This window comes from Microcaecilia unicolor, chromosome 5, assembly GCF_901765095.1.
Source record: "Microcaecilia unicolor chromosome 5, aMicUni1.1, whole genome shotgun sequence".
NCBI lineage: Eukaryota > Metazoa > Chordata > Amphibia > Gymnophiona > Siphonopidae > Microcaecilia > Microcaecilia unicolor.
In genome coordinates, this window is record NC_044035.1 from 137,260,615 (window position 1) to 137,271,173 (window position 10,559).

General features: G+C 41.0%; 1 long non-coding RNA gene across 1 annotated transcript; it reads right to left on the bottom strand.

The window, feature by feature from the left end:
• Window positions 1-5,233: 5,233 nt before the first annotated feature.
• LOC115470319 lies at window positions 5,234-9,824 on the bottom strand. Its single transcript, XR_003942181.1, has 3 exons — window positions 9,646-9,824; window positions 8,326-8,525; window positions 5,234-5,781 (listed from the first exon to the last, which is right to left on the bottom strand). It is a non-coding gene; the product is annotated as an uncharacterized LOC115470319 (long non-coding RNA).
• Window positions 9,825-10,559: the final 735 nt, after the last annotated feature.

Below are 10,559 nucleotides of genomic sequence, written 5' to 3' on the forward strand. Positions count from 1 at the left end.
TTCACCCTATCATTATTGTAACTGGTGTACAAGTATTGCTATGCATTGGCATGATTTTCATGTGCTGTAAACTTAGACATATGTACAACTCTGTGCAAAGTTTAACCTATAAAATACCCTCACCCCCATAAGGCAGCTATACACACACACACATTACTTTCCTTCCCATCTGAAATTTTTTTTAACTACTTTCTTCCCAGCATTTACATTTTTAATCTGGCATGGTAATTTTTTTTTTAACAGTCCTATCATCTACTTTGGAGCCACTCTAGTCTAGGAGGTTAATTTGAGCTTTTTATAACGGGCATCCTGGTACCTGTAGGCCTTAACCTCCAAAATGCCTGCATCCCATATGCACTGTCCATTCTCCAAGACGGGTAAGGGGTGGCATATTGGGTTATCCCCGCCCACTAATGACTGCCCCACCTAAGGCACGAGGCTAACAAGGTTGATTTAACTTGATAGGATCTGGTGGTGATAAAGCTTTTTATCCATTTAATGATGTTTCCACCTAACCCTAGTTTGTCCAGTAGTTTTGTAAGAATATCATGGTCTACCATGTCAAATGCGCTGGATAGGTCGAACTGCAGTAGAAGTATGTTGTTGCCAAATGAGATTTCTTGTTTGAACTTGGATATTAGGGTGAGTAGTACAGTTTCAGTGCTGTGTGCAGGTCGAAACCCGATTGCGACTCATGAAGTATGGAGAATTTTTGTATGAATTCGTTGAGTTGGGAAGTCACTCGATTTTCCATTAGTTTGGTTAGAAGAGGGATGGAGGCCACAGGTCGATAATTAGTGATGTCATTCGTGGGATTTTTGGTAATGGTGTAAGTAGAATATTGCCGTGTGCGGCGGGGAAGGAGCCTTGTTGAAGTAGGAAATTTAGGTGGGTGGTAAGGTCCTTAATGAATTGAGCTGGGGCATTTTTCATTAGGTAATTGGGGCATGGGTCCAGGTGACAGTGAGATTTGGAGAGTTTGGATAGTGCTGTGGAAATTTCCTTAGTGCTGAGGGTGTGAAGTTTGTCCAGGAGTGGTCTGCAGGGATCTCGTCTGAGTCGGGGTCCAGTTCGTCGAAGAAAGTATCAATGTTTGCGTTGTCATGGGGAATTGTGTTGCATAGATTAATGATTTTTTGTTGAAATATTTGGCCAATTGGTCGGCGGATGAGCAGTTTTAGGGTGAAGATGTTACTGGATTCGTGTTGAGAATGATTTGGTATTGTTTTTTTATATCTGTTCCGGTGGCTGTGATTTGTTTTGTGTAGTAAGTTCTTTTGGCTCGTTTAATGTCATTCTTGTATTTCTTTTGCGTTTGTTTCCATGCATTCAGGGTGAGATCATCTTTTGATTTGCTCCAAGTTTGTTCTAGTTTCCTGGTTTGTTTCTTTAGTTCCTTGTTGAACCATGGTGAGGATTTTTTCTTTGTGCGTCGAGTTTTGGAGTGTATCGGGGCGATTTCATCCAGAATGAGTTTGTATCTGTGGTCCCATTTTGTGAGAAAGTGGTTTGAGTTTGGGTCTATTGACCAGTCATTATCATAGATTTGTTGCCAGAAGATTTCCTTATCAATTCGTCCTCTGGTTTTGACTATTATGGGGTCAGGTGGTTTGGATTGGTCTTTTTTCTGCCATTGTATGGATAGGGTTGCTTTGTGATGGTCTGACCAGGGGGAAGCTGTCCAGCTGATATCTGATGAGAAGAAGTTTTGGTCTGTGGAGTATTTGTGTGAAATGATGTCGAGTGAGTGTTCTTTAATATGGGTTGGTACTGTTGGAGGAAGGTTGAAATCACATATTTGGAGGAAGTCTTTACATTCCCGGGTGTTGGCAGAATTGGAGTCTTCTAAATGGAGGTTTAGGTCTCCTATTAACAATATGTTGGAGTTATTAACGCATGCGTTTGATATAAAGTCCATGAATGTGGTTTGGTTATGGTTCCAGTTATTGGGAGGTCTGTAGAACAGTATACAGGTTAGGTGTTCATATAGTGTGGGGCTATATAGTTTTATAGAGGTGTTGAAATGGACTCTGAGATGGGTTCTGTGGAGAAGGTGGATCTGCAGACGAGTGCAATTCCTCCTCCTCTTTTGTCTTTTCTAGGCCAGTGTGATATTTTGTAGCCCGGACATAGTTCGTTTATGATGGGGTCTTCTGAGTTTCGGATCCAGGTTTCCGTGATGAAGAGTAAGTCAAGGTTGTCCGAAGTGATCCAGTCAGTGATGATTTCGCTTTTATTTATCACTGATATTGCATTGGTATATCCTATTCGGACGGTTAGATGTGGATCAGCGGTTGGGAGAGATGGGCTGATTTTGATAAGCTGTCTTATTTTAGGCGTTTTGGGATTGTGTAGGACTGTTTCTGTTTTTGTGGATGGTATCCTGGATGATGGTGGGTTTCTCTGGTTATTGTTGGTTTGTGAGGGAGTGGGAGGTATGTGAGTGCTTAAGTTGTGTTGAAGGATTGGTGTCATGTTGTATTCAGTTGGTGGGGTTTTGAGAGTAGCGTGAGTTGTATCGAGTAAGTGGATGGTGATAATTAATTTCAATAGGATCATGCTGGTGGGATAGTTTGGTTAGATAGTAGGTCTATGTGGGATGGAAGGTCAACTCATCAGCATATCAGACATACATACAATTGAAAGATGTTATTGTAGATGTAGGATATCCAAGTATTATGTTTTGGTACTGCTATAGTATACTAGTAAGGCAGTATCAGTAGATAGTATCAGATAATGTCAGCAAGATAGTAACAGTGAGATACGGCACAGCAATTTAAAATGGTGTTGTAAATATAAGATATCAAATATTATATTTTCTGACCTATATAACCTATACAAGATACCTTTCATATGAATAATTGTTGAATAAAGTATGGCTATTTGTCTTTCCTGTCTTGATCTGTGTGTGTTCCTTACTGTACATAATACAATCACTCTGTTATTTTATCTTACTTTACAAAAACTAGTTCATATTTAATTATGGGGGCCAATATTCAAAGCCAATTAACCGGGTAAGAGAGCTTCTTGCCTGATTAACTGGCGCTGAGCAGGTCCCAAGGGAATATTCAGCAGCACTTATCCGAATAGTGCTGCTGAGTACTCCCTTTAACCACTAAAACTGAAACCAGCTGTTATATGGGTGGAATCACTGCAGTCAGTACTTGATAAGGGGTGGTTATCAAGCTGCATTAGGACTTCAAATTGTATTATTTGCCCTTTAACATGACTTAAAGGGCCTTAACCCATTAGTGCCCAACGTTCCCATAATAAGCGCCCATATGGGAACGTTGGGCACTAATGGGTTAATACAGCCTGCCTTGTCATATCATGGCAATATTTAAGTCGCTGCAGGTCAGTGGTGTATCCAATCAAGGTGCGTGTGTTGCGTACGCAAACCCATCAATCTCTCCCCTTCCTGGCCCTGCAAAATCTGCAACTCTCTCTCCCCACACCCCCTCATGCCAATTGCACACACTAATTTATAGAATAGGCACAGTTATGTGCATGAATGCCATCATAAATTGGCATTGACGCACGCTATGTGCTATAAAATTAGTGTACTAATCGCATGGTCATAACAATGGGCTGTACCAGTGGGTGGAGTGTAGGCATGTTACTACAGGTGTCACACCTAGCAATCCACACACCTTATAGGTTATTAGCTGCACACACTGCAAGATACACTTGGCTTAAGCTGTTGAGCGTATGTTTTGGCACGCCAAAGTGGCTTTGCACTACTACTGTATAATGGGTTAGGCATGCCTTAATGCCATTAGAGAATTGGCCCCGGGGCCCAAAGACAGTTATTTAAAGGTAAGGCAAAGTTTTATACTGAGGGGAGTTTCCTTCCAACTCTGCTCTCTCCTTCTGATTATAATATAGTAATACCAGCTGCGCCCTCTTCTGGAATTTGCTAGAATGTTCAGGAGTAGAATACTGCTCTGCCTGGCAACTACTGATGTCAAACAAAGGTGAAACTACACTGGTTTTAGTCGAGGCACTGAATCTATGCAGACACCCATATTGTTAAGTTACCAGTTGCCCTCCACAACATTGTGCTGGAAACTAGGATTGACTTAAATTCTAAATACAGCTTGGGGATGGTTTGCTTCAAAGGGCGTGTAGGATTATCAATGCACCGATTACAGCTGATTACTTCATTGTCCTTAATATTTCACATTAATTACCTGTTGAAAGAATGCAGATCCATTTTATGAATTTGTTTAAGTTCTGTTTTCTGACGGTTTATTTTCAAGATCCAGTTTGTAAACTAAAGGGTTTGACAGGAACGCACAGCTTGCCAATCTGTACCCTAGAGACAATAAATAACAAACTGAAGCAGAGGAGCAGTTTCAAGGTGACTCACGCTTTCCAGTTCAGCTCTACCTTGCAGAAAAAGTTTCAGCTTCTGGTGGATCTGCAGTCCAACTTGGTTTATTTTTTTCATGAAGGGAAAAGCAGGCTTCCCCTCCCTAATTACCTTTCAGGCACCTGATCTGCCCCCCTGCCCAGACATCATACCTATATATCACATACATACTTTATTTATTTATTTATTTATTTGTAGCATTTGTATCCCACATTTTCCCAACAATTGCAGGCTCAATGTGGCTTTCATTTGCCGTAATGGCAGTTGCCATTTCCGGGTAACAGAATTACAAATGGTAATGTGTTAAGTTGCATACATACATGGTAACATACATGTAACATAACATACATGAACAGATCATGGTATAGATATATATCATGTGCATATATATATATATATATATATATATATATATATATATATATATATATATGTCATACAACAATGAGTTTAATTTCCAAGAGTCATTTACCCATTTCAAATGGGTATTTGAAAATTGCCCACTCTTCCTATAGGTAAAAGAATTAATTGATAAGTTTCTGTAGCTAACAGGATCTATTGTTTTGCTTTGGATGCAGCTGCTCTTTGCTACCCCCAAAAGTCGCAGACCTGAGACCTAGGTGAAGTGCCTAATGGTTGCTGCCTGATTTCTGTGTCTCTCCTCAGAGCTCCATCTCTCCACATTAACTGTTTACTCTCCAGCTACAGTGTTGCCACTCTAATTTTATGAAAAACGTAGACCTTGCTTCCAAAAAACTCCCCCAAAACAGAAAAATATAGACATTTATTTTTTATAAGTATGCATGACAAACACAGCAGTAGCACTTTCCAGTGATTACCATACAATTCCAATGTGTCGAGTCAGACTTAAGATCATTACCAGGGGAAACTTAGACAAAGTGATTTGTAGAACAGCGGCCCGTAGACACACTGCACTGATATAAGACAATTGTTTTGCCTCACTTTGCCTCTATAAATCTCTATGCTTAAATTTTCCACTTTGCTAATGGCAAACTGGCCTCAATTTTGCCAAATTTCATCAATGAGTCAAGATAGCAAACACTTCATCTAGTGCTTTATTATTTAAATTGACCATGTCACATAGAGATATGAGTCATATGAATGCAAATATAATACATTAAAAAAAGATTCTGAACAGAAAAACATAGAAACAGAAAGAGCAAATAACAACCAGATCTAGGTGGAAAAACATTGGAGTGTCAACACTGTCTAGCTTTTACTAAAGAGAGATAGCAGTGCAAGACCATGGCTTCCTGCCAAATCTCCACCGGCAGGAAATTTTGGACAGCATAATTGGCTAATTTATATGTCAGTCTCTGGTGCATCAAGCAGTCTCCATGGGCAGGTTGAGAACAGTTTAATCCTCTCAGTAGAGTATTCACTTATTCCTGAAGAGCAGCAGAGTAGATGAATATTAAAACACCAAAATAAAGGAAAACATGATGCAAGCATCTAGGTACATGATGAAATTGGTAAGGTGGCAGGTGAACAGCACCCATGTCACACTACTTTAACAAAAAATACAAAACAGGTCACCATGATGACACAAGATATTACACCCCCCCCCCCCCTTTACTAATGCTTAGCTTGAGTTATCTGCAGCAGGGCCCATTTTATTCCTATGGGCCCTGCTGTAAATGCCCCTTCTTGACTGACTGTACATTTGTCCTTTAGATTGTAAGCTCTTTGAGCAGGAACTGTATTTTTATGTTAAATTGTACAGCGCTGCGTAACCCTAGTAGCGCTTTAGAAATGTTAAGTAGTAGTAGTAGTAGTAGTAGTAAGTAAACAACCCCCTATATATGGTAAAAGATGTAACATAGTAACACAGTAAATGATGGTACATAAAAACTTGTTGGGTTCATCCAGTCTGTCCAAGATAAACTCATAGCATATATTACATATGCATACTTGATCTTGATTTGTGCTTGCCATTTCAGGGCACAGACCATAGAAGTCTGCTAGGTAGGGCTTATTTTATTCAAAAAGAATCAACTGAGGAGGCAAATGACACTGCCTCCTCAGTGGAGGAGTGGCCTAGTGGTTAGGGTGGTGGACTTTGGTCCTGAGGAACTGAGTTTGATTCCCACTTCAGGCACAGGCAGCTCCTTGTGACTCTGGGCAAGTCACTTAACCCTTCATTGCTCATGTAAGCCGCATTGAGCCTGCCATGAGTGGGAAAGCGCAGGGTACAAATGTAACAAAAAAAAAAAAAATCAATAAATCTACAGGAATCCTGAAAGTATACCTTTATGCTATTTTAACTCCTGGGTTAAAAAAATTTATTTATATTCTATCTATCTATCTATCTATCTATCTATATCTAGTCCAGGGAGCTCTGGGTGAGGAAAGCAGAATCAGGGTTTGGAGGTGTTAGGTTGCATTGTCGGGACGGCAGAGAAGTCCGGATTGAAAACGAGTGGTTGAAGGAAGCTGCGGGTGTACTGAGGTGACAGGCATCTCTGACGAATTTGTGGGCAAGTATACTTTTATGCTATTGTAACCCCTGGGTTAAAAAAATACCTGGTCCAGGGAGCTCTGGGTGAGGGAGGCGGAATCAGGGTTGTGGCGTCGAGCAGCATTAGGTTGCACTGTTGGGGCGGCAGAGAAGTATGGATTGAACATGGCCTGTTCAGGGAAGCTGCGGGTGTACAGAGGTGACAGGCAGCTCTGGTGCATGTGTGGGGAGAGTGAGCAGTGACAGAAGAGAGGCAGGCTTTGTTGAGCCTGTCTGGGCCTTTTCTGTGCATGCATAATTTTTCCCTGCACATGCGTGGAAGCATCAAGGTTCGGGCCTGAACTGGAACTGAGCCGATCTGAAGAGTTGGGCCGGTTACGAAGAGCAGGGAGCATTCGCGGAGGTGCCCAGGGATGCTGGGGAGTGCTCCGGAGAGCCTCCCAGAAGTTCTTTTGGTCAGTTTTATGATGTGGCTGGGACAGACTGTATGTACAGCTCGGAGAGAAAAGGCGCGGGAAGCAGAGTCAGGTGCGAGAGCTGCCGGCTCATGGGCAGAGCCATGCAGTGAAAGGTGTAGTGCGAAGGGGGAATGCAGACCCTGGAAAGGTAAGAAAAAGGGGTTTCCTGTTTGGGGTTGGCCAGAGGTTTTCCATTTGGGCTTGGCCGGGGTCTGTCGGTTGCGTCAGGAGAGAGGTAGGCAGTAGTAGTATTACCATCAGCATGTGTATGCGGGCAGAATCCTGGGCAGGATGCTAAACTGCCTCTGCGGACAGTTGGGAGGAAGCGACTAGAGTGAACGAATGTGTGTGAAGGTGCTCATCTGTCACAGTTTTACATTAAGTATTTTTGTGTAGAAGCAAAGTGTGAAAGAAAAATACAAGTGAATTGGTTAAAACATTGAGCCCCACAGTAATTAAGGCTCAAGGCTGTTTGAGATGGGAGGGGGGCTGTCATAGTGAGAAGACATTTGTACGAGTGCATTTGAAATAATTTACAAGAACTGTCTTATTTATGGAGTTTGAGTTTAGGGAGCAGAGGTTTAGAGAATATGCTTATGGTGAGTTAAGCGGAATAAGTTCTGTCTGTGAGAAATTTTCAAAAATCTGTAAAGGTAACATTTAAGGCACGACTGTGAAGGAAGAATGTAATGGTATCACGCTGTGGGTTGGGGTAGTTAGGGTTCTGTGCTTATTTGTTCATTGTGAAAGTAGTTAGTAGACACAGACAGTAACATGTTAAGGTAAACACATTGAAGGGAGCACACTCAAGGAGAGAGTTTTTGTTATTGAGGTTTTAAAGGAAAGTAGAGTGACGAGAACCTGATGTCTGGAAATCGAAGCCGGCCAACGAAAAAAGAAGTTCAAAGAAACTGTACTACAGATCAAAGCTAAGTGGTTCCTGCATTAAAGACTGAGATATTAGAGACAAATAGAGAAAATAAAGAGAAAGAATAGATTTAAAAAAATAAACTTACCTGATCCCGGGGTTGTCGTTCTCATGTATAACCTGAAGAACCTGCAATACAAAATATATTCACAAAGAATTATCCCTAGGAAGGAAAGGGTTAATTCAGTAACTTGTTTATTTCATTATACTGCTAGAAATAAGTGCAAGAATGACTTATCTGATGTTTTGAGGAGTCCTAGAATGATATGTCGATATGCTTTGAGAGTTCTGTAAAAGAGGAAAACAGGTATATACTGTTGTTAATTTGCTTAAATGCTTGCAACTAAAAATTATTTTATCGTTAAACTCCCTGGTTTGGTGTAGAATTTATTTGAGGAAACACCGTAACAAATATTAACAATATTCCATTTTAGGGTAATACCTAGCTTCCAAAGTTAGGCTCCTAAACCCTTTAAAATTGGTCTAAGTTCTCCTAGGTTAGATTCTGCTTTTCTTTTTTATTTTAAGGTAAAAGTATTGTGATTGTGAAAATGATTAATTTTTCCTATAAGAAAGATTTAACATAACCAAAGGAGCAAATCCATTCAACAGTTATAACTGCAAATCTCCACCCATAAATCTCACATAGTACTACAGATACTATTTTACAAGTGAGTGTCCCCACAGGGCTTAATTTCTGGGGGAACGGCAGGCATGAAACACAGTTCCACCACTTCTTTTCAGACTCCAGTGCATCAAGAGTGTTCTGCTCTATACCCTCCCAGGCAACCTGCAGGACCCCCTAATCCAGTCCTCTTCCTGTTTCCGGTTGCCTGCCCAAGCCCTTTCAAGGCTCCACAGTTCCACTTCCTTTTTGTCTACAAATTAAGCCCTGGTACTCCACGTATCAGGTTTTCTAGAAATTCCAGTACTAGAACTTGGTTGCCAAAGTGCCCCATAGTTCATTGAGAATAGAATGCAAATGCACAGTCTTTCATTTCTAACTCACCAATTGGTAATTAAATGGAAGTGATACCTTCTTAATGTCTTTATGAGGGTTAATTTTATAAGTGGTTCTTTAACCAAACAGCAGTAAAAAGTGGCCTTTGCCAGTTGGTGCCACCTGGGGCACAGCACCCTCCTTCTCCAGGCATGTCACCCCCTCCCTCCCTCCATCCATACAAGCACTAAAGGGGTGAATTGAGTTGTCGGCTTTGTTGGTCCCTTGCACTGGAACAGGAAGTTGACATCAGAGGGGGCTGGGGACCAGCAGAGCCGACAACCGCACCACTGCTCAGTGGGCATCCATTTCCTTCTCCAGTCACAGTCTCACCACTCTCCTTCATCCTTTCCATAACAAAAAGGTAATAAGTTTTATCTCCTGCTGTACTGCCAAGGCTATTTTTACCTGTTATACTTGTTCTTCTGAATGCTTTTCCTGTTGCCCTCTGCTTTTCCAAACACACTTTTCTATCATTGTCCATCTCTGCTCCCGATAAGTTCCTAAATGCAAACCGGACACCACGCTACAGTTTTTCTTTTTCCTCCTGGTCAGCATCTTTAAAGTCTGGAGAAAGTATTTCTCAACAGCTGCTGATGCTTCCACATCCCCTGCAGCTGACTGGTTCTTTTAAGCAGATTGATCAATCATTGACAGTAGGCAGGACAATCAGTAGCTCACTCTTTGTAGTGTTCAGAAGCAATTTGGCCAGAATACAGGCAAGGTCTTCTGAGAGACCTCTCTTGCCAGGCCAGACATCATGTATTTCGAGAAGGATTAGGCAAAAGGTAGCTGGATGATAGATATTTTAGCAAACAAAAACAAACAGGTTGATATATTCAGTCAAAGAGCAACTGCATAACTTTAAATGGATAACTTATTTGATTAAACTTACCCCCCCCCCTTCTTTCTGTGCTCAGACTTGATTGTGTAACATAGACAGACAGCAACTTAATTTCATCACCCTCTGTATTACTTTAAGTCCTGCTCCCACAGCACTCTAAATCTTGCCCCAATTGAAAACAGAGCACTTCAAATACATAGAGTTATTCAGTCAAACATTATCCATGTAAGTATTGGCAATTTTATTTTTTTTTTAAAGCACTTAAACAGCAATTCTATAAGGTGGTCTTAGATGTAGGGATCATGTAAATGTATACAGATGTCACTAATTAGCATTTATATGCTAGGCACTATTCTATAAACCACATGCTTAAGTTGCATAGCACACAACTGCAAGGAGATATTAATGTGAGAGGAGCATGGGTGTGTAATGGTTATGTCACACAGTTTATAGAATGCTATCAGTTGTATGCATTCCA